The sequence below is a fragment of the Prionailurus viverrinus genome, chromosome D4 (genome assembly GCF_022837055.1).
Source record: "Prionailurus viverrinus isolate Anna chromosome D4, UM_Priviv_1.0, whole genome shotgun sequence".
Lineage (NCBI taxonomy): Eukaryota > Metazoa > Chordata > Mammalia > Carnivora > Felidae > Prionailurus > Prionailurus viverrinus.
In genome coordinates, this window is record NC_062573.1 from 24,073,912 (window position 1) to 24,097,596 (window position 23,685).

A 23,685-nucleotide genomic window follows, 5' to 3' on the forward strand; every position below is an offset into this window, starting at 1 on the left:
ATGGGCAGTCATGTATGTATTGGAGGTCTAAGAAAAGGTTGGACTCAGAGGTATAAATCATAAGTCACCAGTGTATGGATGGTGGACATATATAAGATCTACTACTGAATAAGGCCTTTGGGAGGCGGGGCTGGGGGTGGGGGCAGGGTCTATTACCAAACACTGAAAAGCTCAAACACTTAAAGCTCAGTACAGACAGGAGGAATCAATAAGAAAGGCTGAAAAGAACAAAGGGATAGGAAGAAAACTACGAAAGACAGATATTACCAAATGAGAGAAGGATGTTCTAGGAGGATCCTCAGTGTCAAAGTAAAAGGAAGCATAGACTAGATTTCACAACATGGAGATGTCAGAGGTCCTAACAAGAATGCTTTGGAAGAAATGTTGGAGGCAGAAACCAGATTGGAGCAGATTTGACAAATGAAGAGCTCCTGACACAGCACTTAGAGAACTCTTTGGAAACGCTTAGCAGTAGAAGGGCCATTCATGCATTTGATTCCTTTATTCGTGTTGCTCATTAAATTTATTAAGCAAAGAATATCTAATTTTAGCAATGAAATTTTCTGATGATCCCTTCAAGATATATGAGTTGCAAAATGTACTTTTAAGTAATGGAATCACTTGATCTGACATACAGAATTGTTGCCATTTAGCCAAATAATTGTAAAAGAATATCCAAAAAATGATCATTTTGGTTTCAAAACAGTTGATCTTAGGTCATTTTTCTGTCAGTAGTTAAAAGAAAGGACTCATTGTCTACTGAGAAAATTGCTAGCCTATACTAATAAAACCTTATGAAAAGATAAAATATATGTACCCCTTTTTATGTCAGTAACAGAAAGCATATATACAATTCAACTAAGAGTTTCTTGGAATCACTGAGGAGCACAGTAAGTGCTAAGCTAAAATACTTGTTCTCAAGATGCTTAAATTGAGACATGACATAAGCACTTTTCAATTATAAAGCAGAATCAGCATGAATGATCGTTTAAGATCTGTGAGAGTTTGAGGAAGCATGAAGGTACATTCCTTATGTGTTTTAATTAAACGTATATGTTAAGCACCAAAATTTTATGGATCTGAGCTTTTATATAAGCTTGACAAAATTATGGAATATGAGTAATATAGATGCTTTGTTGAGCCAGGGATGTATTGTGAATGTTATAATGAAACCTCACTCTCTTATAAAAAGATATGATTTTCCTGCCAAGTTGTGCCTTTCAGAAGCATATTGATACAGTATTTTCCAACATTTCCTTTTTATCCAGATATGTAAGTATAAATATAAGGGAATATCACCTATTACCACAAAAGGAACAAAATTAAGTCTTATTAACAGTTAGTCTTTCAGTTGCAAGTGACAGAAGACATAACTCAGAATGGCCAGCAGTAGAGGTAATCCCCCTGAATCACGTGACAAAAATGAGAGATGGGGTCTTTGCAAAGTGGACAATGGATAGTATGACATAAATAAGAAAGGTTCATTCCAACAAGCATGATCAAAGCCACATTATTTCTCAAAGCTTTCATGGATTGTAAAGACTAGAGAATAAAAATTATCTTTTCATTAGTGTAAATTACTATGCTAAAATGCCTTATCTAGGTCAATTCCTTTTGGAATGTAAAATTTTCATTTTTCTCTTTTAAAATTATTTTAAATATGTTTACTGAAATAAAGAGATTTCCTACTATTCTAATTAGCTTCTCATGCGCCTCCCCAGAGACTTTTTCTGATGTATAAACAAGTGTAATACATGAAAGGTTTACCTATATATTTAGAAATAATCACCATAAATCTGAATTTCTATCAGGGAACTAAAACTATATGTAAGTTACTCTGACCTATCTTTCTTATATATGTAGTGCGTTATCTACTAGTTAGTATCTTTCCTTCTTTTGTTGTTTTTGTTTTGCTTTTGTTTAGAGAGAGAGAGTGTATGAGTAGGGGAGAGGGGCAGAGAGAGAGGAGTAAGAGAATCCCAAGCAGGCTCCATGTTCAGCATAGAGGCTGACATGGGACTCAATCCCACAACCCTGAAATCAAGAGTCAGATGCTCAACCAACTGAGCCAACCAGACACCCCTAGTTAGTATCTTTCTAATTAAATGATCTTTCAAGTTCTTCACACTGTTAAAGGTAGAATTCCTAAGTCTAGGAATACAGGTAGAATACAACACAGCTTATATTTTTATCTTTATCTAAGAAGGCTTGTATTAGGTAATCCAAGGAAATGAAAATCTGTGTGAGATGTATACCATATTGACTTTACAATGTATATAAGAAAATCCTTATGTGTGTGTACATATAATGTCTTCTCAATTTGAAAAATATCTCTGTATGGCAATCTTTGTACTAAATGATGAATGAAGAAGATACTTTTTAATTTCAACATATACCATCTTTAGATTTTTTTATTTTAATTCCAGTACTTAACATACAGTGTTATAATAGTTTCAGGTGTACAATGCAGTGATTCAACAATTCTATACATTACCCAGTGCTTATCATGACAAGTGTACTCTTAATCCCCTTTACCTACTTCACCCTTCTCCCCAGCTACCTCCCCTCTGATAACCATTAGTTTGTTCTCTATAGTTAAGAGTCTGATTTTTAGTTTGTTTCTTTTTTTCTGTGTTGTTCTGTTTCTTAAATTCACATGTAGGGGAAATCATATGGTATTTGTCTTTCTCTGACTTATTTCACTTAGCATTATACCCTCTAGATCCATCCATGTTGCTGCAAATAGCAAGCTTTCCTTCTTTTTATGGCTGAATAATATTCCATTGTGTGTATATATATATATATATATATATATATATATACCATATCTTCCTTATCCATTCATCTATTGATGGGCGCATGGATTGCTTCCATAATTTGGCTATTGTAAATAATGCTGCAATAAACATAGGGGTGCATATATTTTTTAATTAGTATTTTTTTATTCTTTGGGTAAATACCCAGTAGTGGAATTAATGGATCATATGGTAATTCTATTTTTAATTTTTTGAGGAAGTTCCATATTGTTTTCCACAGTGGCTGTACCAGTTTGCATTCCCACCAAAGTGTGAAAGCATTCCTTTTTCTCCATATCCTTCCCAACATTTCTTGTTTCTTCTGTTTTTGAATATAAATATTCTAACAGGTGTGACGCAATACCTCATTGTGGTTTTGATTTGCATTTTCCCGATGATTAGTGATGTTGAGCATCTTTTCAACTGTCTGTTGACCATCTATATGTCTTCTTTAGAGAAATGTGTGTTTTTGTCTGTCCATTTTTAATTGGATTATTTGTGATTTGGTGTTGAGTTATATAAGTTCTTTATATATTTTAGATACTATCACTTTATGGGATATATCACTTGCAAATAATTCTCCAATTTAGTAGGCTGTCTTTAGTTAAGTTGTTTTTCCTTTACTGTGCAGAAGCTTTTTATTTTGATGTGGTCCCAATAGTTTATTTTTGGTTTTGTTTCTCTTGCCTCAGGAGATATATCTAGAAAAATGTCAGAAATCACTGACTCTCTAGGCTCCCTTCTAGGATTTTGATGGTTTCAGGTCTCACATTTAGGTCTTTAAACCTTTTCAAGTTTATTTTTGTATATGGTATGAGAAAATGGTCCAGTTTCATTCCTTTGTATATACCTGTCCAATTTTCCCAACAACATATGTTAAAAAGACTGTCTTTTTCCTGTTGCATATTTTGCAACCTTTGTCAAAGATTAATTGGACATATAATCTTTGTGGGCTGTCTGTTCTATTAATCTACGTTTCTATTTTTGTTCCAGTACCTACTGTTTTGATTACTACAACTTTATAGTAAATCTTGATATCTGAGATTATGATACCTCCACTTGTGTTCTTTTTCAACAATGCTTTGGCTCTTTGGGTTCCTTTGTGACTCCATACAAATTTTAGGATTTTAGTTTGTTCCAGGTCTATGAAAAATGCTGTTGGTATCTTGATAGAGATTGTATTAATTATGTAGATTGCTTTGGGTAGTATAAACATTTTAAACAATGTTTTTCCAATCCATGAGTATGAATATCTTTCCATTTGTTTGTGTCATCTTCAATTTCTTTCATTAGTGTTTTATAGCTTTCAGAGTACAGATCTTTCACCTCCTTGGTTAAGTTTATTCCTAGGCATTTCATTACTTTTGGTGCAATTGTAAATGGGATTGTTTCCTTAATTTATCTTACTACTACTTCATTATTAATGTATAGAAATGCAGTGGATTTCTGTACATTGATTTTGTATCCTACAAATTTTGTATCCTGCTGAATTCATTATCAGTTCTTTCAGTTTTTTGGTGGAGTCTTCCTGGTTTTCTATATAGAGTATCATGTCAACTGCAAATAGTGAAAGTTTTACTTCCTCTTTACCTGTTTAGATGCCTTTTATTTCTTTTTGCTGTCTGATTAGTGTAGCTAGGACTTCTGGGACTATGGTAAATAAAAGTGGTGAGAATAGGCATCCTTGTCTTGTTCCTGACCATAGAGGAAAAGCTCTGTTTTTCCCCATTGAAGATGACATTAGCTGTGAGTTTTTCATATATGGCCTTTATTATGTTGACATATGTTCCCTCTAGATCTACCTTGTTGAGGGTTTTATCATGAATGGATGTTGTACTTTGTCAGATACTTTTTCTGCATCTGTTGAAATGATCATATGGTTTTTATACTCTCTCTTGTTGATGTGATGTATCACATTGATTGATTTGCAACTATTGAACCACACTTGCATCCTGGGAATAAATCCCACTTGATCATGATGAATGATTTTTTTAATATATTGTTGGATTCGGTTTGCTAGTATCTTGTTGAGGATTTTTGCATCTATGTTCATCAGAGATATTGGACTGTAGTTCTCTTTTTTTGTCATTTCTTTATGTGGCTTTGGTATCAGGGTAATGTTGACCTCATAGGATAAATTTGGAAACTTTCCTTCCTCTTCAATTTTTTGGAATAGTTTGAAAAGAATAGGTATTAACTCTTCTTTAAATGTTTGGTAGAGGGAGCCTGGGTGGCTCAGTCATGACTGACTTTGCTCACCTGACTTCGGCTCAGGTCATGATCTCACAGTTCATGAGTTTGAGGCCCATGTCAGGCTCTGTGCTGACAGCTCAGAACCTGGATCCTGCTTCAGATTCTGTCTCTCTCTATATATATCTCTCTCTGCCCCTCCTCTGCTCTCTCCCTCTCTTTCCCTCTCAAAACCAAATAAACATTTAAAAATAATAATAAACAAATAAATATTTAGTAGAGTTCACCTACAAAGCTGTCTGCTCCTAGACTTTTGTTTGTCAGGAGTTTTTTTATTACTGATTCCACTTCTTTGCTGGTTATCAGTCTATTCAGGTTTTCTATTTCTTCTTGTTTCAGTTTTGGTAGTTTGTATGTCTGCAGGATTTTGTCCATTTCTTGTAGGTTGTCCAGTTTGTTGACATATAGTTTTTCATAATATTCTCTTATAATGGTGTGTATTCGGTGGTGTTGGTTGTTATTTCTCTTCTCATTTGTGATTTTATTGATTTGAGTCTTCTTTCTTTTTTTCTTGGTAAGTCTGGCTAGAGGTTTATTAATCTTATTGATTTTTTTTCAAAGAATCAGTTCCTGGTTTCACTGATCAGTTCTATTGGGTTTTTTTAGTTTCTATTTTGCTTATTTCCACTCTAATATTTATTACTTTCTTCACTGGTTTGGGGTTTTGTTTGTTTTTTCTAGCTCCTTTACGTGTAATCTGATGGTTGTTGGAGATCTTTCTTACTTCTTGATGTAGGTCTGTGTTGTTATAAACTTCCCTTTTAGAACTGCTTTTGCTGCATCCCAAAGATTTTGGACTGATGTGCTTTCACTTTCATTTGTATTCATGTATTTTTTTATTTCCAATTTGATTCCTTGGTTGACCCATTCATTGTTTAGAGCATGTTATTTAACCTTCACATATTTCTGCGTTTTCCAGATTTTTTCTTGTGGTTCATTTCTAGTTTCATAGTGTTGTGGTCAGAAAAGATGCATGGTTTTACTTCAATCTTTTTCAATTTATTGAGACTTGCTTGTGGCCTAATATGTGATCTATTCTGGAAAATATTCCCTGTACATTTGAAAAGAATGTGTATTCTGCTATTTTAAGCTGTTCTGAACTTATCTGCTAAATCCATCTGCTCCAATGTGTCATTCAAAGCCACCATTTCCTTGTTGATTTTCTGTTTGGATGATCTATCCAGTGATGTAAGTAGGGTGTTAAGGTCCCTTACTATTTATGTATTACTATTGATTACTTTTTTTAGGTTTGTTATTAGCTCCTTTATGTATTTGGGTGCTTCTGTGATGGATGCATAAATATTTACAATTGTCCCCTTTATGACTGTTTCTTTGTCTCTTGTTACAGTCTTTCTTTTAAAGTCTATTTTGTCCATTGTAAGTATTGCTACCCCAACTTTTTTTACATTTCCATTTGCATGATAAATGCTTTTCTCTCCCTTCACTTTCAATCTGCAGGTGTCTTTAAATCTGAAATTAGTCTGTTGTAGGCAGCATATAGATGGGCCATTCTGTCACCCTATCTTTTGATTGGAGCATTTAGTACATTTACATTCAGGTAATTATTGATAAGAATATACTTATTATCATTTTGTTACTTGTTTTATGGTTGTTTTTGTAGTTCTTCTCTGTTCCTTTCTTCTCTTGTTCTCTTCTCATTGTTTGATGGCTTTCTTTAGTGATATACTTGAATTACTTTTTCTATTTTTTGCATTTGTATTTACAATTTTTGATGGTGGTTATTGTTAGGCTTATACATAATGTCTTTCTTATACAGGGAGCAGTCTATATTAAGTTGATGGTTGTTTAAGTTTGAATCAATTCTTTACTACACTTCCCGCCATGTTTTAGGTATATGGTGTCATACTTAACATCCTTCTTTTTGTGAATCCCTTGGCTGATATTTATAGATATAACTTAATTTTACTGCTTTCATGCTTCCTACTTTTCTTACTATTATGGTCTTTCCTTTCTACTCAAAGAACCCCCTTTACATTTCTTATAGGGCTGGTGTCATGGTGATGAATTCCTTTAACTTTTTTTTTTTTTTGGTCTGGAAAACTTTTTCTCTCCTTCTGATCTGAATGCTAGCCTTCCTGCAGATTTTTTTTTCTTTCAGCACTTGAATATATCATGCCACTCCCTTCTGCCCTACAAAGTTTTAGCTGAAAAATTCCCTGATAACCTTATGGGATTTCTCTTGTACATAACTGTTTTCTTTTCTCTTTCTGCTTTAAAATTCTTTCGTTATCACTACTTTTTCACATTTTAATTACTAGATGTCTTGGTGTGTACCTCCTTGGGTTGACTTTCTTGAGGGCTCTCTATGCCCCCTAGATCTGGATTTCTGTTTCTTTTCCCAGATTTGACAAGTTTTCAGCTATTATTTCCCCAGGTACATTTTCTGCCTCCTCTTCTCTCTGCTCTCCTTCTGAGATCCCTATAATGTGAATGTTGTTATGCTTGATGGTGCCACTAAGTCCCCTTAGTCTATTTTCATTTACTATTTTTTTTTCTCTCCTGTTCAGTTTGGTCACTTTCCATTACTCTGTCCTCCAGGTCGCTAATTGTTCTTCTGCTTCCTCTAGTCTATCTTTATTCCATCTAGTGTATTTTTAATCTCAGTTATTGAGTTCTTCATCTCTGATTGGTTCTTTTTTTATGTTTCTGTATCTTTGTTGAGGATCTCACTGAGGTCCTCTACTCTTTTCTTGTCTGGTGAGTATACTTATGGCTGTAACTTTAAATTCCCTATCAAGCATATTACTTATCTTGATTTTGTTTAGCTCTCTTGCTGTGATTTTGTCCTATTCTTTCATTTGGGGCTATTTCCTCTGTCTCCTCATTTTGTCTACCATCTGTATCTATTTCTGTGTATTGGGAAAGTCAGCTATGTCTCCTGCCCTTGAAAGTAGTGACCTTTTAAAGAAGCGTCATGTAGTGCCCCTGCATTGCAATGTCCTCTGTTCACCAGAACCTGGCACTTCGTAGGTGTCTCCTATGTATATTGCATGTGCCATACTGTTATGGCTGAGCTATGTTCTCCTTCAATCCAGTTGTATGCAATGACTCTCTTTGCCTGTTGTGGGCAGGGTTCGGTCCCCATGTTGTTAGTGGGCCAGTCAAGGGCCACCTTGGGCTTGAGTTGAGTCATATCAGGTGTGCCAGAGATGCAGTAGCATCAAACTGCAAGATGTTTTCCCTGTGTCATCCCTTGAGAAGCTTTCATTGGTGGACGGGGCTTGCAGTCACACCAGATCCCTGCCCTGAGCCCATTGCTAGGTCCAGTCAAACAAGCATGTGTGATTACCTTCCCCTGTCCTTGGGGCAAGGATCACTTTGGAGTGTTCCGGCCCTGCCAAAGTTTATTGCACACTGCCACGCTTGTGGCATGGCTTTGGATATGCTCAGGCCAAGGGTGTATTGGAGGGGGCAAGTCCTCAGGAGAGCACAACAGGGCAGCACTGGTCTGCTGTGGGAAGGGAGCTGTAGCTTCCCAGGAAAACTCCTGCCCAGGCTGGGATGCAGGGGACGTTTCCACAGGAGAACATGAGGGCAGGGTTTGTGGTGCCAGCGAGGTGGGAGGAGACCTGCAGCTGCTGGAGAAAACTCCTATGGAGAAGAGGGCATTTCTGCAGAAGAGTGCAGATTGGGGCATACAGTTGTAGCAAGGTTTGCAGAGGTCTGTGGTGGAAGGAGACTTGGATCCAAGGCCATGATGTAGAGGGCAACCTGCAGAAGTGCAAGGAGGTGAGGCACACTGTTAGCAAGTTAGCTGGAGAGTGTGGGTGCAACACTGCTTTTGGCAGGTGGGTGTGTGTTTATGCTGGGGATGGGGAATGGGAAATGGTAGCTCCTTTGTTCCTGTGAAAGTCTCCCAATAATCCCTGCCCCTCCAATACCTGATCCTAGATTAGTAAACAAATCTCCCTTCCATATACCCCAGGTGTTTTCCCAACTGCCACTTTTATGCTGTATCTCTTTGGGACCGTTGGTTTTGCTATCTCTTTAAAGGTGGGGACTCAGTTTCCTATTGTAGTCCCAGCTCTCCCAGAGCCAAGCATGCTGATTTTTAAAGTTCCAGGTATTAAGCCTGGATTAAGCAATACTAATTGCTGGTATTAAGCCCCACTGATTGTTGCATCTCTCCGGTTTTCAAAGCCAAACGTTGTGGGCATTTGTCTTCCCCATGTCCATGTAGGATACCCTTGCTTGGGGTATGTGGCTTGAGGATCTGCTTCTCTTCTCTCTCTACATCCACTGTGTCCCTCCCTTCCTTTGACAGCCCCTCAGGTCTGTTGGACTTTCAACCCCATCTCTGCTCTACCTACCCTCTTCAGTGTGGCCTCTCTCCACATTTACCTGTGGAGAGTTTGTTCTGGCAGTCCTCCTGTCATTTTCTGGCTTATTTACACTGATGTGTGTACTATCTAGCTGTATCTGTGGGAAGAGGTGAGCTTAGGATTTTCTTACTCTATGTCTTCCCACTTTCTCCCACCATTTTAGGGTTTTAATCCCAGAGATTATATCCAATTATTTTTTTTTAAGTTTATATATTTATTTTGAGAGAGAGACAGAATGAGAGAGGGGAGGACAGAGGGAGAGAGGGAGAAAGAGAATCCCAAGCAGGCTTTGTGCTGTCAGCACAGAGCCTGCTGTGGGGCTCGAACCCATGGACAGTGAGATCATGACCTGAGCTGAAACCAAGAGTCAGATGCTTAACCGACTGAGCCACTCAGGTGCCCCTCAATTTCTTAAATCAACTAAGTTTGAATAACTAGCTCATTTCACAAATAGGTATCAAAAAGATATGCCATAATAACTTAGTATTTGTAAAGGAGTGTTTGCCAGGATGTACAATCTCTGTTTTTAAAATACATACTGTTTTAATTAAAATACTCTGTGGGCTCCAACATAATTTCTTTTACTTTTAAGATCTGTGGGTCCCAGAAATTGTGGGACCTTTTCTGAGACGTCTGGACTCTCAGAGATCAACATGAAGAAGTCAAATCAGAGAATAAATTCATCAGGCAAGGCTAGACACCCATGGGTGACAGCTTAATGTCTGCCTGGATTGCTATTATAAAGAGAAATCAGAAGCTGAATATGGTTATTTGGGAGAAGGAGATGGCTAAAAATGGTATGTAAAAAATCCAGAAAAATTAATTGATCTTTTGAGTCAGGGAAGTTTAAGATTCAGGATGTGGCCAGGGGGTGGCCTCCACAAAAATGGCAAGTAGTAAAGGCAGACATCCTTGGTCAGAAGAAGCTGATATACTATGAAGCGAATGCAATCAAAGGGCTGAAGGGCTCTTTTTTGCACAAAAACCATCCAAAGCCTAGGCAAATCCCCAGCACAGTATTCACATGCTCCTCTATTTTTGTAAAATTTTCGCAAGTTAGACATTTTAAAAGTAGTCATTAAGACTCTCTCTGCTCTGACTTTCCCCCTACTTTGCCTTTTATCTGGTGATATTAGATCAGCTGTGGCCACTTTGGAGCTCCAACTAAAGGGATATTTAGTGGTTACATTTAGCTCTTATATAAAGGAGACTTGATGTAGAATTTTCCCAAATTTGACAGCTACTAAAAATGTACATAACATAACCAATAACAAGTTGTGAAACTGATAGAAACTTTTCTACGTTATCAATAAAAACAAAAACCCTTGGGGCGCCTGGGTTGGCGCAGTCGGTTAAGCGTCCGACTTCAGCCAGGTCACGATCTCGCGGTCCGTGAGTTCGAGCCCCGCGTCAGGCTCTGGGCTGATGGCTCAGAGCCTGGAGCCTGTTTCCGATTCTGTGTCTCCCTCTCTCTCTGCCCCTTCCCCGTTCATGCTCTGTCTCTCTCTGTCCCAAAAATAAATAAACGTTGAAAAAAAAAAAAACAAAAACCCAAATTCTGTGCTTCTGGTCATGGCAGAGTAACTGGCTTCAGACTCACCTTGTCATAAAAAACAACCATATAGCTGGACAACTATGTGACACAACTGCTTTCAAGCATTAGACTACCATGAGGATTGTAATTCTTGAGAGAAGGAAAGCACTAGGGGTGAATCCCCCTTTTGCCCTGGCTTTCTATCAGAGAGCATTTTCCTTTCCTGAAGCAGGGAGTTGGGGCCCAAGCAGAAAGCAATGGTCTCGTTGACCTGAAGAGACAGATTGGAAAGTGGAGTGCTAAAGATGGGTAGACTTTGCCGAGCAGGCCACAAGAAGGGCCGGAGCTAGAAGAGGCAGGTCTGGCGTCCCCATAGATCCTTGGAGGGGGCTGGGCTGCACATGTGCAGAACAAAATTCCGCACTAACGGAAAATAGTGGCTCCGGGGTAAAACTGAACTGAGAGGTCAGAATATTGTACAGTGGTGGGAAATGTTGAGTTCTCACCCAAACAGAGTTGACAGACCTTGCTAAGCATCAAGGGCATTCACTTGAGACCTTAAAAAGCTACACATAAGAGCCATGCTATAAGACAAGAAAATACTCAAGAAGAGCAAAGTATACTATAATGCCAGGCCCTAATCCATATGTGCATTAAACAAAAAAGCTTGAAAGTGAAAAAGGAGTGTATCTCAGTAGGTTAGCAAAGCACAGATACCTGGCATCAGTTAGTGTCAGGAAAGTCAGGGTTCAGCTACCCGCAGAATAGGGTCTGACCTTGAGAAAAGCCTGAGAGAGAGCATGCTAGCATCCCAGGACCTGAGGAACATAACATCAAAACAGGACCCCAATTAAGAAACTTGGACACATGTAAGGAACAGACCAACAGCAAGACGGACACTTCTGGAGATAGAATGACGTACTTCCTGTCTCTAAGCAGAGTTAGTTGTAGGAATTATTGGGCAGGACCAACGCTGCAGATTAGAAGCTTAAGTGGTTCCAAACACGAGGACCTGAATAGTGGGGGGAAATGGGGAAATCATACAATCGATGAAGGGAGAAAGCTTGGTGACCATAGTAAGTCTGGGTTTGGAGGAGACAACAACAGCCATCTCTGGACGGAAGAGGCCTAAATGCCATGAATGCAGAAGAGGCACAGTGTAAGCCCAGCTGGGCAGAGGCTGTGAGATCCTCTGATCAGAGAGGACAGGCTGGAACTAGGAAGGCAGCTTGCCTCCAATGCAAAATTGCCTTGAGGGAACCATCCTGAGTTTTCTTTCTGCTGTTTTGAATGCACAGTCCGGTTCCTAATTAGGACCATGTGTCACTCACAGACCAGGATAACAGTGACCATTATATGCTTCTAAAATTACCAACAAGTGTGTATGTGAAAGAATAGAGTTGCATTCCCGAAATGACATTGACACTCACTAGACTGACATTGTTAATACAGATCAAAGAACTAATTAACAATCAAAGGGAATATTTTTGCCACACAGAGAGCAGTCTAAAGCTGACTGCATCTGAACACCTTGGCAGTCCTAGGAAATCAATCATTAGGAATCTGCTCTGGATCCTTCAGGCCTGAAACAGCCGCCAGTGATAATTATAAGAGGCTGACTGGACTGAACAACCCAGTCAATCTTGCTAAAGGAAAGAATAAGCCAATCTTGGTAACTGGAAGTTCTGAAATGCAGGACTTGCTCGTTCCTTTTCGTGGCAACAGAGGGTTTTTGTGTTTTTTTCTGCAAAACCTGGGGAGAAATGAAAAGCAGAAATAAGGGACAAAACCATTGTAAAGGAGTAGATTTTATGGACAGTTACAGATGAAATGGTTGTGTATGTTAAAAACACAAGCAAATGAACTTTCTAAGATCATCATCAGGATAGCTAGATACAAAAATGCATACAAAAATCAATACCCTTCTAATGTTAATGCGTTTATTTCTACCAACTGCCCCCACTCACTGCCTACTCTAGAATTTTATACCCAGGTTTTTATTATTACATTTTAATAATTTATACTATTAATCCTCCCTTTAAAATTTGCTTTGAAATTTATATTTTGATTATGATTGTAATCATTATAATTACTTGCATTATTCATTGAACTGATGTTACTACTCCCTGCCAGTGCTCCTACGATATAATTTCACCATTCTCAGTGGCTCTTTATTCAGATTCATCTTTTTGTCAGAGAATATCTCTGAGCAATATCATCGGGGATGGAACTTACGTACTACATCTCATGATTTGTGCATATTATACAATGTCTTTTTGTTGTCACTGTGCAAGAAAGGCAATTTCCCCGCATGTGGGATCTTTAGCCACAATATTGTCATTGTCTCCCTCACCACTTTAAATATTGCTTCTAGCATTGCCATCTAGCAGTGGCGACATCCTAGATCCACTTAATTTTTTTCAACACAAATAATCTGATTTTTCCTACTTGGATGTTTGTAAGATATTTTTTCTTCATCCTTTGAAACTCCGACCTCTCAGCAGGATGCACCTAAGTATTGGCTTCATTTCATTAGCGCTGCCTGCTTCTCAGGGAGACTCTTCATTCTGCAAACTCAGCACTTTTCTTTTAGGAAAGAAAACTTCTAGGAAGTTTTCTACAATTGCAACTTTGGTTGCTGATTTTTTACCGTGGGTGCTGCTATCTCATTCATTTATCTGCAATGTCGGTTCTCCTGAATCTTTCACATGCCGTCTTTGCTGTCATCATCTTCATATCTTAATTCTTTCATGCTGTATCCTGGAGCAGTTTCTCAAATGTGTGTCTCACATCACTGATTCCCTTCTCTGTGGTGTCGGTTTTTATCTGGATTATAGTCAATGCACCTTTTGCTTCTCATATGGCAGTTTTTACTATCATTTTAATATTTAATTACCTTGTCTGCTCTGTTCTCATCTCGGCCTCTTGCCTTATTTCCTCTATGTTCTTTTTGTTTCATAGCCTTCACATTTTGGATTATTGAAATTATGAAACAATAGCTTTAAATTTTACCTCCATGTACTACAATGTGTTATTGTCATATTTGCACAGTCATCTTGAATGTTCTTTTCCTTTCGTGCCACAAAATCTGTTCATAGATCTCATGCTGGTATATATTATTTTCCTATGTACTCATCTTTGAAATCAGACATAATATTTGCCTATAGTGGGGATGGGGGCAGGAGGTCTTCATGATTCCCTACTATTCACCTGTTTGCTCTTAAAATATCCATCTCAGATGGTGTTAATCTGGAAACCCCAGCCGATCTGCACATCTCCTTGGTGCATTCTAGCACTTAGCAATCACTTATGTAGTGTCTCAGCTGGATCAAGAAGGGGGCTACCATTCCTGTACCTGGTCAGCCAGATGTGTAGATGGACACATATTCCTGCACAATCGGTGGCAGAAAATAACCCAGTGCTAACAAAGAGCAACCTGCCATGGCCACCCTTTGTAACTAACACCATCAGTCTCAGAATGAAAAACATCATTGACACTTCTTTTTTGCCCCAACCAATGTTAAATTATTAAGAATTTTAGACCCTCAACGGATATAAAAAGAGAAGCTCACTGGGAAGATTGATGTAATAGTAGGGTGAATTGGCCCCAGCTACCTCTGACATTTTGTTGTCTAAGATCTTATATCTTTGTTATAGATGCATTCAATGAGGAGAATGGAAATCACTCATGCTTTGTCTGACTATATTGTGCCCTAGTGCCCATGATGCTAATATAACTGGAAATCTTTCCTGGTATCTGGTAGAGAATTAGCCACATATTCCTAATTCTGCATGTTGTTGTGAATGTATATATTTCTGTGACTGTGGCAATATTTAATTGGAATTTGTGACTATATTTAATAAAAATTAATTTGTAATTATTTGTAGTTAATCAACACTGTAAGCCACTAAGAATGAGACACGCTCCAGACTTCTTCCTCGCTTAAATTCTTTCTCCTTCTTACTCTGTCCTGCACATGTTGGAAAGAAGAATGTTATGACTCTGATCAGAAACAAAGAGAATGATCCAACTATCATTGCTAGCCGAAATAACTATATATTAAAAGGTCTCATGCATGTACGGTTAAAGCCCCATTCTCCCACTGCTGGAAACGTAGGGTTCCCTAAGAGCTTGCCTTCCCTGAAAACTGCCCTGTCACTTCTCTCTTTCTTCTATCCTTTCTCCAGCTTGCCAGGAGGTAGTGAGACCCAGTCTGCTTTGAACTAGGGAGGGGTCCTGCCAGCAGAAGCTGAAAAGCCCATGCTCTAGCCCAGTTTTCTGCATTAGTGGATTTGGGCCACACACCCAGTTGATGATGTAGAGATAGTTCATTATGTCTTTATAGCTTTTTAAAACTGTACAAAGAGGAGAAGCAGTGATTTGAAGCAGGATAGAGCCGTTCTTTGGTCTTCGGCCTAATTTTATCTAATATGCCTTAATCCATTACAAATTTAATGGAGACAAAGCAAATAGTCATTTGTCAGTTGCTTAACCCAGCTTGTATTTGTACTAATTTAACTCAAATTTGAAATATTAGAAGGAAGTTCATAATATAAAATGTGACCAAGAATAACTTCTATAAGGAGCCACACGATGGAAGGCAACCAAGATGGAAGGCTTGTATTAATTAGTTTTTCATTGCTTAAATCTTCAAAGAAAATAATTTTTTATTGACCAAGTGGTACTAAATTCTTCAAATTCCATCTCAATCCTCCACCAGCATAATGACAATTTTGTCTTAGCTCTTCAAATAATACATTTATATATACACATTTTTATCTTTCTTCACATGATTTTTTGACAATTTTTTAATTGAAGTATAATTAATATACAGTGTTATATTAGTTTCAGGTGTACAATATGATTCGACATTTCTATACATTACTCAGTGCTCATCATGATAAGTGTACTCTTAATCCCCTTTATCTATTTCACCTATCTCCCCTCACCCCCCCACCACCAAATCCCCTCTGGCACCCACTAGTTTGTTCTCTGTAGTTAAGTTTGGTCTTTTGTTTGTTTGTCTCTTTTTTTCTATTTCTTTCTTTCTTTTGTTTCTTAAATTCCACATGAGTGAAACCATATGGTATTTGTCTTTCTCTGACATTTCACTTAGCATTATACCCTCTATATCCATCCATATTATCACAAATGGCAAGATCTCATTCTTTTAAATGGCTGGGCAGTATTCCATTGTGTGTGGAATATCGTCCACACCATATCGTCTTTATCCATTCATCTATTGGTGGATACTGGGGTTGCTTCCAAATCTTGGCTACTATAAACAACACTGGAATAAACATAGGTGCATATATCTTTTCAAATTAGTATTTTTTTAGTCTTTGCATAAATACCCAGTAGTAGAAGTACTAGATCAAATGGTAATTATATTTTTAATTTTTTGAGGAACCTCCATACTGTTATCCACAGTGGCTTTATCAGTTTGCATTCCCACAAAGAGTGCACAAGGCTTCCTTTATCTTCACATCCTCGCCAACACTTGTTATTTCTTGTCGTTTTGATTCTAACCATTCTGACAGGTGTGAGGTGATATCTCACTGTGGTTTTGATTTGCATTTCCCTGATGATTAGTTATGTTGAGCATCTTTCACATGTCTGTTGACCATTTGTATGTCTTCTTTGGAAAAATACCCATTCAGGTCCTCTTCCTCTGTCTGGAACTCTTTAATAGGACTATTTGGTTTTGGTTTTGGTTTTGGTTTTGGTTTTGGTTTTGGTTTTGGTTTTTTTTGGTGTCGAGTTGTAAAGTTCTTTATATATTTCAGATACTAACAATTTATGGGATATATCATTTGCAAATATGGTCTCCCTTTCAGTAGGTTGCCTTTTTGTTTTGTTGATTTTTTCCTTCACTTTGCAGAAGCTTTTTATTTTGGTGTAGTCCTAATAGTTTATTTTTGTTTTTGTTTTCTTTTCCTGAAGAGCCATATCTAGAGAAATGTTTCTACAGCTGATGTCAAAGAAATCACTACCTATGTTTTCTTCTAGTAGTTTTATGGTTTCAGATTTCACATTTAGATATTTAATGCACTGTGAGTTTATTGTTTTGTATGATGTAAAGAAGTCGTCCAGTTTTATTCTTTTGCACGTAGCTGGGCAGTTTTTTCAACACCATTTGTTGAAGAGACTGTCTTTTCCCCATTGTATATTCTTACCTCCTTTGTCATAGAATAATTGAGTGTATAATTGTGGGTTTACTTCTGGGCTTTCTATTCTGTTCCATTGATTTATGTGTCTATTTTTGTATCTGTACCATACTGTCTTGATTACTACAGCTTTGTAATATATCTTGAAATTTGGGGTTGGATGCCTCCAGCTTTGTTCTTCATTCTCAAGATTGCTTTGACTATTTGGAGTCTTCTGTGGTTATGTACAAATTTCAGTATTATTTGTTCTAATTCTGTGAACTCAGATGATGATTTTTTTTAATGTTTATTCTTTTTTGAGAAACAGAGAGAGAGAGAGAGAGAGAGCAAGTAGGGGAAGGGCAGACAGAGAGGGAAACACAGAATCTGAAGCAGGCTCCAGGCTCTGAGCTGTCAGCACAGAGCCCAGTGCAGGGCTTGAACCCACAAACTGTGAGATCATGACCTGAGCCGAAGTTGGACACCCAACCGACTGAGTCACCCAGTGGCCCCCAGATGACGATTTTTAATAAGCATAGTCTCTCCCACTCAAAACTCCAATTATATCAATTATATATACAATATATAATTATATAATTATGTATAACATATGCACACACAACCACCACCAATTAGAAATTATTACCAGAGTTGTATACAATGCCCACATACAGTTTTAGGTGTGTCTAATATATATAAACATTAAGAATTCCTAATCGATTTCAGTTTACAAGCATCAAATTCCTTCTGCTTACTCAAAAAATATTTTCTGTATCACTCTTTCTTCGACATATAGAGCATAGATAAGAATAAGGCAGAAACAGTCGCTAGCACCATTGATTTAATTCCTTTTTCTTACTAGGCAAGCAAGGCTTTGGTTACACTTGCTTGCTTGTTTAACCTTGAAATAATTTATAATTCTTCCACATGGACAGAATGTTTAAAAGAACCACAAATTTGATCTCAGCTTGATTTCAAATGGATTATCAGTTCCTGTTTCTACAAGCACTGGACCCCCTTCTTAGTTCCATAGGGATTGTGATAGGTTCATACCCTGCAAAGCACAGGCCACATTTAAATTATGTTAGGTGATCGCTATGTCCCTTTTTTCTTTCCTTCCTAGATTTTCCTGACTCCCAGAGTCATGGATTTTTCCAAGTGTCCTTCAGCTTCCCATTTCTCACTACAAGTTATCACTTTATTGTTGGCTTACTATATCTTTCACGGTGGAATTGCCTCGTGTTTTCACTTCATAGAGTGGGTCTGCATTTTACTGACTAGAACTTTTGAGTTAGCAAAGTTGTCAAGCTGTCACAATTACACTTCATCACCCTTAAGCCTCTCATCGGTTAAAATATTGTGTTAGTTATAAGTGTCCAATTGTTCAGTAAGTTTTTGTTCCTTTTGACTTTCTGCAGTCATTTGCCACAGTGATTCAGGTTGAAGTTAGCCTAGGGTAGGTATTTGTAGCAATAAAGCACTGTCCTAGAAGATTTGCTAGTTCCTTACCTGTTTATTCCTGTTCTCACATTGAATACTGAAATGTAATCACCCTTTATCAGAACACTTGTTCCCCCGTTTATGACGAGCTAGTATTTTACAGGGTGTGACAGAGCCTTTGTGAAAATTCCTTGTAGGCAGAGTTTTAGACAGCTATAATCTTAAAAGATTTCCCAAATACATTTCCAAGAAACCCATTGTTTCTGGCTGTAACATTTGTACTTTTGAACTCTGCAGTGTTGATACATTCACAGTAAGTGACATAGTGTGAAATCTGTCTTTTCTGTGAAGACTGGAACACACTATAATAATTGAAGAGTCATGTTTCAGGGTCTACATGTATTAACATTCTATGCTTTTTCCTTGTACCTGAAACCTAGTCACCAGGCACTGCCCATATTCCATATTCCAGACCAAGAGAAAATGGGTATGTTATTAGAGAGATAAAGGTAAAAAGCTGTTAGATGCAGTCTGTGATCAGATAGATGTCCTGGATGATATTCGCCAATAACAAATTATGAATGCATGGTCTCTTATGCCTCCCTCTTTAAGCTTTTTGTTGCCTTTCTGCTGCTTCAAAAAGAAGGCAGCCAACCCTAGACTTCCCACTAAGCCTGTTTTCACCCAACCCCTGACTTTACTGCCCCTTTCTCATACATGTTGTAATTAAAGGCTTGACCTTATCTCAACCTCATACTAGCAGTTTTAAAAGCACTATGAAATTGGATCTGGTAAAATCTTTTTAATGAGTGAGAGGAATAATATCCACGTCTCAGCCAACCAGCAAAGACTCATCTTCTGACCTTTTATCTGACTGCACTTTGTGGAAGGGACCAGACTGACCCATGAACCCAGGCACCATTGGGTTTCAGGGGCAGATAAGGAACGTCAAAGAGTCCAACCAACCTGAAATGTCTGTTCTGATAAATCTCCTAAACTTCTGCCTCTTTCAATAGTAAATACGCAGTTTGTTACTTTATTTTGGTGGGAAGGAGGAAGAACGATGTCAAATTACTTTCACCAGCCCCTTTGTACAGGACACAAGCTCACTAGATAGTGAAAGGTTTAACTTTGTTTAGACTCCCTATTTTTAGATACTGTGCCTTATATTTATACCAGAGCAACTGATTAGAAAGTAAAAAAAAAAAAATAGAGATTGTTATAAATTCTCTTCTTTTCACAAAGCTTTGAAAGAAGCAGTTCCTTGATGGATACACAGAGGTTTGATTTTCTGTGATTTAGACTTCAGGCAGTGTGGTGTAATAGCAAGACCTTTGTTACAAAAATGACTCCAGAGTCTGGGTTTCACATACTATTACATTGCCATCTAATAATTTGGTGACCTCATCATGACATCTCTCTGAACTCTAGATTCTCCTTTCTAAAATGATGTAGCTAACTGTCCTTTTGGATTCTTCATTTATTTTATTGAAAATATTCTTGTTGACTAGAGGAGAGGAAAGAGACAGAGCAACTGAAAATTATTTAGGGCTTAGATTATACAGAAGTGCCTGATTTGGAAATTTATTTGGTTGGAGTTTTTCTTTTTCTTTCTCTCTTTTAGCTTTCTTTCTTTCTTTCTTTCTTTCTTTCTTCCTTTTGTTCTTTCTTTCTTCCTTTCTTTCTTTCTTTCAATAAAATGGGCCACTTGGATGAATTTCCTCTATGGTTTGTAATGAACAAACTCAGTCCAATCACCTGCCATGTTTGTGGAAAAGCCTAATACTGAAAACTAACTGAACTAAACAATAAAAACTCAAAAGAAGTCTCATAGGACAGGGAAGAAAATAGTCTAAATATTGTTCACCTCAGTTTACCCACAAGATGAAATGTAATTTGACAATGAATTAGCAAATTTTGGAAAGCAGAAAAGGATATAGCAAGTAATTGTTAGATGAAGTGAACACTTAGCAAAAATACAAAAGTGGCAAAGTGAAGCGTGGTTCGATGGGAATGAAAAGTTAGAAATAGATAGCTTCAAGAGATCATGCATAGAAAGAGATAATAGATATTTTTTGTCTAATTAGTAAACACAAATTTTTACTTACGTATTTATGTATGTATGTATGTATGCATTTATTTATTTATTTATTTCCTATCCTTGTATGATAAGCAGAATGATGGCCTCCCCATAGTCCATACCCTAATCTCTGGAACCTGTGAATATGTTATGTTACATGACAAAAGGGGACTTTGCAGCTATGATTAAATTAAGCGTTTTGATGTGAGGAGATTATCCTGAATTGCACAGCTTTGTCTAATGTAATCATAGGAGTCCTTGTACGAGGCAGGTAGAAGAGTCATAGAGAAAATGTGATAATGGAAGCAGAGGTTCATAGCCAGAGAAAGATTTGAAGATATTATTCTAGCTTTGAACATGGATGGATATCGTAGTTATCTGACTATCCCCATTGTGGACCAGCTACAGACCTATGTCAGATTCCCTAACCCAGTCTACCCTCCTTTCCTCTGGCAGAGACCCATACTACTATGGTTCTGCAAACTGCATGGCAGGGGCTGTCCTATTGATGACACGTCCTCTGCAGAGGAGAAAGAAAGAAGCAATATATTTTCTCTTTACTTGTTGTAGTATCAAGGCTATGAACCTATAAGTATTTTTTCTGAAAAAATATCACTTTTCAAAGAAAAGGAATTTCAGTTGAGCATTGACTCTTCCCTGCACTTGAGCAAATGGAAGGTAAAATTACAAAGGCTTAAGTCTCCAATAAGGAGCAGAAGGAACCCCCAGCCCAGGGAAATCTGCAGCATGTGGTGTAAGGCCTAAAATTAAGGCTCAATATTACATGCTGCCTTGACATCTGGCAAAATCAGAAGGGCTGTGAATGGTCTAATGGACTACAAAGTCCCCTCTCAACTCCACTCCCTGAGATAAGGTCCTCTAGCCAAACAGTTCTTCTTATCAAAGAAACCAGCACAGTTCCTGCTCATCCCTGGGTAGGGAGTTTCAGTTTCCTGCCAACCTACAGAATGATTCAAACAAGCCAGTCACATCCTCCCAAAGGAACCAAGGAGCATCTCACCCTCTCACTACTATACAGCCTGTTTGCTCTATATGGCCCTTGATGGCATACCATATCCACTCCTACCAGACCATAGGCTTGTGTGACTAGTAAACTGCTGTCAAACTCATTTGTCCAGTGTCAGGTGTCATGTGTTTGGCCGTCTCCATCACCCCGGGATGGGAATCTTTCCCTCACCAACAGCGTGAACGGGAGGCAATTAAAACATATCAAAAAAGGGACCACTTGGGGCGCCTGGGTGGCGCAGTCGGTTAAGCGTCCGACTTCAGCCAGGTCACGATCTCGCGGTTCGTGAGTTCGAGCCCCGCGTCGGGCTCTGGGCTGATGGCTCAGAGCCTGGAGCCTGTTTCCGATTCTGTGTCTCCCTCTCTCTCTGCCCCTCCCCCGTTCATGCTCTGTCTCTCTCTGTCCCAAAAATAAATAAACGTTGAAAAAAAAAAAAAAATTTAAAAAAAAAAAAAAAAAAAAAAGGGACCACTTGAAAATGTTTACCATTCTCATGTATGTGAGTTTGGTTTTTTATTTTTTCCCCCTCAGACTTGAGTTCTTGGAAAGATGTAGTTTCTTCTTATAAAATCTTCGCAACTGGATGTAGCCGAGTGGTGGGACAGCATCAACTATGAACTCAGGGCTGCTCTGAGTTTGTTTCTCTCCAGCACCCAAGACATAGTCAGCAATATCCAGAGCTGCCAATCTCTGTTTTCTTCCCCTAAAGCCTTTAAACAACACACACAAAAAATATTGTCATTGTTTTAATCAGCATCCAAGTCCAAGTCAAGGATTTCCGGGAAGGTAGGACCAGAAGATGAAGATCTCTTAGTATCCTGATGAAAGAAAGTTGTTCCTGGAAAGTGTTTTCAAAAGTTCCTAAGCCTGAATCAAAATACCTTCAGATGATAATTTGAATAGGCATTCTATATTTTCCATCTGTTTCTTTGTTTTGGGGCTTTTTGCTCTCATCCTTAAGGAAACAAGGGAATAAATTAAAACATGCTGTGGCAGGATGCAAGTTCCCTTCAGCAGCCAGTCTTTAGCCATCATCTTGATTATGGGATAGAAACATAGCCTCTCAGTTGACAGACTAGATTTTCTAGGCTTGCTTGCTCCTACATGTGATGCTGTGGCTAAATATTAGACAAAGAAGTGTAAAGAAAAATGTTGCATGGGTCTTCAAGGAAGTCTTTGTTTAAAAAGGTGCCATACCTTTCTTCCCTCCATTCTCCTACCTTCCTGCTGGCTGGAATATGGCATGATGACTGGAGCTTGAGTCACTGTTTTGAACTGTAAGACAGAATGCCGAGTATGACAGAGCATCAGAAAAAAAGAGGAGGAACTGAGATTCCTAAAGACTCTCAAGCCACCGTACCAGCCCTGAACTTTTCAACCAGTCTATGTCAGTATAGCCATGCTAAGCATGCAGTTATGAAATTCTTTTATATGGGTTACGTGGATAAACTCCACCTAAAAATGTTGTTCAGCAACAGCAGAGGCAGGAAATTGAACCTGTGAATCTTGCTAGTACCAACATGGGCAACACCTGGTGGATGTTGAGTGGACAAAGCTGGTTGAAGCAACAGTGCAGTGTCATGTTCTTAGGCCCACCTGCTGTCTGGAGGGAGCCCAACATTTGCAGAAGCAAGTTGGCAGAGCAGCTGGTAGCACTTGTGGCAACATTATCCCGACTGGTTGAAATTCAGGCTCTCCTCACATATAGGGAGGGCAGCCAGCTGCCTTCAAAATGCTAAAAGTACAAGTACCAGGAATGTATTCACTATCCGTTTAATGAAGAAGTCACTGAAATAGCGTATGTGCTTCCCAAAATCAAATCATGACTCAGCCAGGAGAAACATTTAGTCTGTGACATGACAGATAAAAGATCATGCTCTCAAATTTCTAAACAAATCAACAACTGATTTGAAAAGTATTAAATTGGATGAATGATTTATGTCACTAGGTAAATAGTTATATGGTTTTAGACATATACGTGGATATTTAACTTAGAGGATAAAAGGAGCGTGGCAGTTGTTTCATATTTTGAATATCATCCCTGATCATTCTCAGATAGGAACAAGTCT